At 41.0% G+C, this 7,500-nt stretch overlaps 1 protein-coding gene and 1 long non-coding RNA gene across 2 annotated transcripts in view; one reads left to right on the forward strand and one right to left on the reverse strand.

Annotated features, from left to right (window-relative positions):
* Positions 1-7,500, forward strand: part of ZEB2 (zinc finger E-box binding homeobox 2) — a 114,054-nt gene that overhangs the window by 72,479 nt on the left and 34,075 nt on the right.
* Positions 1,557-6,443, reverse strand: LOC127059829 (uncharacterized). The gene is made up of 3 exons (XR_007778012.1): positions 6,311-6,443; positions 4,268-4,321; positions 1,557-3,230 (listed from the first exon to the last, which is right to left on the reverse strand). It is a non-coding gene; the product is annotated as an uncharacterized LOC127059829 (long non-coding RNA).

Genomic DNA, 7,500 nt, shown 5'->3' on the forward strand with positions numbered 1-7,500 from the left:
TCCTCTTTTTCTTTCTTGGGTTTGGTGGTGTGATTTTGGGGTTTTTTGGGGTTTTTTGTTCAATCATCAAAGGCAATTATTGGCTTGGGTTTTAAAGTGCAGATTATCAAGGTATTATTTCCTTAGAAGTGCAGTACTGTAGATCATGGAAAGCAAGAGGACCTGAGTAATTTTCTAGAGAGGAGAAGGCACTAGCCTGAATGATTCAATGAATGACACACATTTAGAGTTGGGTTTTTTCTTCCTGAAGCATCAGTATGTTTCTCTCCTTATTAATTTGCTTTTTCTCCATGGGTTAAATAAGGTAGTCAACACCATTAGAATTTTACTAGAGGGGAAGAAAACCATGTTTTTCTGTTTTGTTGTTTTTTGCACTTTTTTTCTTTTTAATATGTAGTTGCAGGCTGAGCATAGAGTTACAGTCTGGGACTAAACAAATATGGGTGATTTAAGGTCTGGCTGACTGATGTGCAGGACAACACCCTGGTTCCACTGAAATTAAGGAGGTTGTATGAAAGTGCCAGAGAAGAAACAATTGATATTGAAAACAAGATATTTTCCCAGAATGATTTCATTATTTCCAGTGCTTCCAGTAAAATGCAGAACTCATTTAAATGACTTTTTCTTGTATTTATTCCACCTGAACTTAAATATTAGGGCCCACAAGTCATGCTGCTGAAGAGCATGCCAAGGGTACGAAGCCTCCAGGCCCTCCTTGCTGGTGCAGAACCCCATGCTCCCAGGTTTTGTTCCTGGGATTTTGGGTCCTGAGGGTTTTCCTCTGGAACCTGAGGTGAGAGGGACTGGGAGCATGATAATGATTTGTTTTGTTGGGAATATATCAGGTGCTGTGCCATTGGTTTCTAGTTAGTGCATCCCACTGAAGTTTTCCAGCGATTGGGATTTATCCTTGACTTTGAATGATCTTGTCTCTGGTGTGTTCATTCATGAAGGATCTTCCCATTCCCTGCAGATAACCAAGGTGGTACTTTTGTACTCAAAAGCAGGTTATGTGATAGTTTATAACTCCTGCTCAATGGTCCACCATTCAAAAGGATGACTCTAAATCCAGAATTACATAGCACGTAATGACAACTGACAATAATTCTCATATGGAATTCTTATGGGATTTCAGAAAAGTATTATCTGATTTTTTTTTCAAAATACTAAAATCTTCAAGCTACAATATTTGGGTAATTCTACCTCTCTCCCACCTGCCTATTTAATAGGAATTAGATATGCAGCAACTCTCTCTGACATTGTTGACTTCCTCTTGCTTGAGGGTGAGGGACAAGTTGACTCATTTGACAAGAACACACAAACCACTCAGCCACAACCACTCAGCCACCATACCAGTCTTTCTTGACCAGAACAACAACAAAAAATTGCTTTATTGTTCTAGATTTACTTAGCGTGAGTAAGAGATGATTTTTTTCCTTATTTCTACTTTTTCTACAAACTTCCTCCTAGGTGAATAACCTTAGGACAATCTTATTTTTACCTATGAAGTTCAGTAGCTGTGTGCTCCCTTCCCAGGTATCTCCCTCATAATGGGGGAAGCCTCTCAGATTCTTCAACCCAGCATGGCTGGATGAGAATTATTCTGTTAGCAATCATTAAAGTTAGAAATTATGAACTTAACTCTTCCAAAGGGACAGTATGAGAGCTGGGTGCTTAAAAAATAGCCCTGATCAGGTAGTGGGGCTCTATTTGGGTATGACAGCATTGTACAAACTGTGTTTCAGGGCCTTCACAGAAAAAAAAAAAGTTCTCAGCAGGCTGATAGACATTATGGTGGATAAATTGCAATTTACTATCTTCCAGAAACTGCCGAGCCAATATTTCAGCAGGAATTATTCTTTGCTGGAAAAGTTGTGCTATGGTATAACTAGAGAGAGGCATCAACATTTTTCTAAGGACTCTTCAAGAATGTAAGATTCTATTCCCTATAAAGTCACACACAAAAATGCATAGACCTCAGAAAAGAAAAGTATTCTCCTTTAGTTAAGAATCTTTTCATCCTACATAAAAGCTAAAAACAATAATGAAAATAATAAAAGTATCTTTTGGACAAAAGATAATAGACAGCGATGCACAGTTCCAGCACCTCTTTTATCTCCCCTGTCCCTCATCATCAGTCACCACAGAGAGGAAAGAGAACTATCAGACTTGGAACTGTTCTAGTCCAGTAAAAGCTTTGATTTTCTCTCCTCTGCCACAATTCTTAGGCATACTGCATAGGAGTTATCACTGCTGTTTGCAAACAGCCAGGAAAAGGAAAGGGGATAAAATATTCACCTCCAAAGTCAACAGAGAATGAAGCTGTGCATCTATATTTCTCTTTCAAGGACATCATCAAAACTCATGGAGGCAAAGCCATCCACAGCAAACCATGAGGCTGTATAGATTTTAAGGTAATAAAGCTAACATTAACTGTCAGTCTCCAAACTGCAACCATGGTAGCCCTTTTAACTAAAGAGAAAGTTATTTTTTTCTTCTCTGAAGAGGCTTTTTCTTCAAAGACCCTATTGATGGGAAGGTAGAAGGAAACCTGACATCATTTTGGATTCTTCCCAGCCTACCTTCAGGCATCTCTTTCTACTGCTTCTTTCATGGAGCCAGTCAAGTCTTAGTGTGACAATTTTGAAAATACGAAGCCTCTGGGCTGTTATGAATTTCTGTCCCCAGAGTGAAACACAGCACAAACCCTACAAGTTTGAAGACTCAGAGGAACTGTCTATTTTCTGTTGTTTTGTGGTGGTCAGTTTGACACTGAAGGTGATATTGTGGGGGGTGAAAGCCACATCACTTTTTGCTAGGGGTAGCTCCTAACTGCACTGGAATAGTTCACACAGGGAAATGAAAAAAGAGGAGTAAGGAAGAGAAAGTGAGAAAAAAGAAAGAGCGAGGTGATGGAGGATATGCTGGCAGATGTCAATGGACAGCTTGGGTGATTCTGAGGATGACATGTGTTTTCCAGACAGAACAATGGCATCCAAACTGCTAATCAGAACACAGGGTTGGCTCTGTCCCTCCGCTGTAAATCTTGCATTCTTCTGTCTTCCCTCTAGCCAGCTTTTTCTGTTGGTCAGTGGAAAAAGTCGACTGAATTCTGCAGTTGTCTGCAACCTTTTTGTTCGAGTCAGTGAAGTGGTTTAAAATTACCATGAAAGTAAGAGGCAGGTAATGTAATCACAATGCAGGTGTGAAAGCACTGGTGATTTCTGTTTCTGTAGAAAACACAAATAAATGTTGTGAACTAGAGGCTCTGCAGCCAGATCCATTCTGTTTTTTAGTTCTCCAACACTGAGAACACAGGAACAAACAGAGATTTTGCAAAATGAAAGTGATTATTTCGTGCTCATTCATCAGAGGCACATTTAAATTGAACTAAATAACATTAAACATAAGAGAGTATCTCAGTAGAGCTCACAACTGTTCTTCTTCCTTTTTTTGTTCTTCACTTGTCTGTCTAGCCCTTAAAGAAAGATTAGAGTATTCTTATATTTTTAAACTAATCAGTAAGATAACTCTGAGAATAGTTCTGTTCTCTATGTTTAAGAGAGAGAAAAAAAGAGTCTGGACAGAGAAAATGAAGTTGTACTGTTACAGAGAGAATTTTCTTCTGCAGTTTGATTCCTCAAAAGGTAATGGGCTTGTAATTTTTTGCAGCTTAGAAGGTAGGTCCCTAAATACCTAAAAATCATTGAAATCAGATCAGAGACACAGCTAAGCAGCAGCAACACCTTCTTGAACATCCTGAGCAGTAGGCTCATGCCAATTCCATACTGATTTCAAGCACAAGCTGAAGGTATATTGTCTTCCTCCAGGCTATGCTTTTGCTTCTCCTGTGAACAAGCTCTGTAATCTACCAGGAGAGAAGGCTATCTTGAAGGATAAATAAATAATCAATTATTTATGTTTCTAAAAGCATTCAGCTGTGCTCTTACTGCTGTGTAACCATTTAAAAGTATGTATTCAGCAGAGAAATTCCAGTCTGGGAATCCAGTGTGTGTGATTTAATCAGCACCCTCAAGATTCACAGGAAGATGAGTCTCCTCCTGGTTGTCAGCATCCAAAACCTGACCTCTCCCTGCAGTGCAGAGGCAGCTACAGGGAGAGCAGAGGCTGGCTGACCACACAACTGCCAAAATTAATGTCTCTCAGTCAAGACATATAAACTTTGATGAATCCCATTGTCATTAGCAGGAACAAAGCAACAAACACTTCCTGAGAAGAGAAGCCAAGAGGGAGCCAAGAGCCTCACCAGTGTGTAGTGTATCTCATCTGACAGTGCAACTTTGGTAGCAGCCTCAGGACTCTGGATAAAAATATAAATAGAAAAAAAAATGAAGTCATTTGCCTACACTGCATAGGAGTGTTCCTTGTTATTGGGGTTTGAAATAGTATCACAGGCTCTTCTTGGAGCCTGCAGTGGGCTGGTTATCGGGGTTCAAAACAACACCACAGTTCCCTGCTGGTCTGTGGTGGGTTTAGCTATTTTCACTGAAGGCATATTCTAAAGGATGTGCATGTAAAGGCAACCTGAGAAGTAAGACCCTGAACTAAGCATCAGTTTTTAGGCTTAGGGATTAAACAACCCTTAATCTGCATTTCAAATTCCTCTGTTTTTTTGCAGCCTTCCAATATCACATCTTCAGGACAGCTGAGGTCCTGTCAGTTGGCAAAATGTTGCCTCTCAAATCCTAAGCCTTCTTATTTGTGGAGTTTACGTGTTGAAGGTGCATTCTATTAGAGTCACCATTCCCATAGCAATTACAGTTGCCTGAGAAATTTCTAAAAATATGCTTTTATTATCAATGTACCTTCCCCGAGAACAGTGTTTATTCTAGGGGGAAAGGAGTGGGTGTACCCTAAGCTTCCTGTTGCCACCACTTGTATCATCCTCGTTTCTATTAGGATGAGAGACACTCATTAGTAATAGAACAGAGGAGATGGCAACCCCACGCTCACACTGAGCAGGTAAGGCCTCCTCTGGCTAGAATCTCAAGATGACAAAAGCAAGGAAATGCAGGGGCAATGCTATTACTTCATTCCTAGACTGTATCATTTATAGTTAATGTGCTCTGCTGTGTTGTGAGAATTACAGGGTTCTGTTATCTAAGAAAGCATAGAAAAGTACTTTGCTGCCTACATTCAGAATTCAGCCATGTGTAAGACTTTTTGCCCTCAATCATTTGCACTCACCAAGCTCATGGCTTGGGGTGTCCAGGAACCAGCTGGAAGAAAGCAGTGTCCTCTTTCCTGGTTCCAGGCCTGCTGCTCCTGAGACTTATCCTGTGCTTTCTCCTCTGGTCTTCCCACTGGCCTCTCCTGGGCAGGGTTGTCTCTAGATAGGTCATAAGGAATGTGCAATTCTTCATCTCCCAAAGATGAGAAAGGTGTATTTTTGTCCTGGAAGGTGGATTTTGAGGAAGGTGGATATTTTCATTTTCAGCTTGCTCTGTGGATTATTGCCACTTTTTAGCGGCCACCTACTTTAATGTTACATAGAGAGCAGGGAGCCATGGGACCTGACCTTCCAGTACACCTGAGGTGACTGGGCACTCCCCAAAAGGTTCAGATGCCATGGCTGAGGCTGTGCACAATGGGCCAGAGCAGGAGGAAGCCAGCAGCTCCCATCCGGTGGCACGACCCACGCCGGCCGCCTTTCCCATCCCTCCTTCTGCAGGGAGCCGTTTGCATAAATTCCTTGCAGATCAGGGAGAAAATTGATCCCCTACTTTTCAGCTCCCTTCTTTTACTGGTTGTCACAACCTTAACAGTACTTGACATCAATGGGAGTTACATTGTGGACTGGGGGCAGTGTTTGGCCCTTAAGCGTAGTTTTTGCATGTTAATACATTAGCAACTGATGTCTTATTTGTTCAGTAACTGACAGAATAATGTACAGAGAGCACGAAAGTATGAAAGGGGGCTAGTTAGGTAATGTTGAGCAGAACATCTTCAAGACAACAGTGCAACCACTGTATTTCAAATGTCAGGCTAATTATTATCAACATTTAAATGTTAGCGTGGGCCATTTTTAATGGTGGAATTTTTCTCAGCAGGTACCATTTAGGGGAGAAAATGTCACATGTAGTTCTGCCATTGCATTGTTGTTCAAAAAAAAAAAAAAGGAGGTACATAAAACAAGGAAAGTCTTCATAGAGACAGCAAAAAGAACATCTTGTTTGCTTAAATGTAAAATTAATCTGTCTGATGATAGTATTTGGGGTATCATTTGTTTTAAGGAGGCATGGAGAAGGGTTGCTAGAATCTAACAATTTCAACTGAAAGTTACACTCACCAGAGATAAAGCATATAGTTTTTTTGGAGATTCATACTTGTGCAGGTCCCAGTTGTTCTGGAGGCAGTTGAAGTCTGAGCTGTGCACTCTCTGGTAACCCCTGAACCGAAAACGAAACTTGAATATGATTCAGCACAAAATGGAATGCAGTGCCAATGATTCAGATGCTTCTCCTCTGGTCTGATCCATCCCTTACCATGTAAACACAGCACTAAATGGCAAACACCACTGCAGTCCAGGGCAGAACCTGGGAATAATCATGAGCAGGCTTTGCTAGTCCAACTCTTACACAGAGTTATGTGAATTAATCACAGAATTAATCCCTGTGTGGAGCTCAACATTTATTTATGCTCTTTAGTTGGCTTTTTGCTGCACCTTAGAGTCAGATGTGAAAGGAGCTCCTGTTTTGTGCTGGCCATCATTGTGTTTTCCCTCCTGTTCGTGGAGTTGCAGGGTGGATTTCTTTCAGTTCTTCTCTGTGGACTTGAAGTAACTTGTTCCTGTGCTGTCTCTGTAGCTCCCTCTCACACATAAGGTTTGGGTGAAGTTTGAAATCTCTTGTTTGACCCAGTGGAAAAAACAGAGTGGAGTTTGGATGTGTTGTGTAGGAGGGCTTTCATTTTTCGACACTGACTACAACTTTATGCATCATGAGTGAGAAAATAGTAATCAGCTCGAAATGCATTAAGCATGCCTTGCCCAGTGACCCACATTTAAAGAAACTATTGCCAGTTATAATAATAAAAAAAATATCTTTACGTTTTCCTGTAAAGGCAGAGCTAGGGTGCTGAGGCGTGCTTGTGCTGACAGCAGTGGCAACATTTAACTTCTGAAAATGGGAAAGCAAAGGCTGTGGTGATATTATATTGAATTTCACGTGGTGAGGCCGGGGTTTTTTTAATGCTCCTAAGTCTGATTTGACACACAGAAACAACAAACACACGTAGTTATTCACCAAACTTCACAAAAGTCTGAACCAGCAAGAAAAAAATCCCCTGGCATGAGCAGCACTGAAATAGATGTAATTAGTGTGCAGAAAGATCCTCACAGCCTTGTCTCTAGCCACATGAATAATTATTGTCACCGTCTGAAATTGTTTCACCTGACTGACGGATTCCATCCAGGGGCTGTGGACACGGGCATCCTCTGCTAATGCAGCTCTGTAAAAGATGGCAGAGGGCTTCTGTAAG

Source organism: Serinus canaria, chromosome 7 (genome assembly GCF_022539315.1).
Source record: "Serinus canaria isolate serCan28SL12 chromosome 7, serCan2020, whole genome shotgun sequence".
Taxonomy (NCBI): Eukaryota; Metazoa; Chordata; class Aves; order Passeriformes; family Fringillidae; genus Serinus; species Serinus canaria.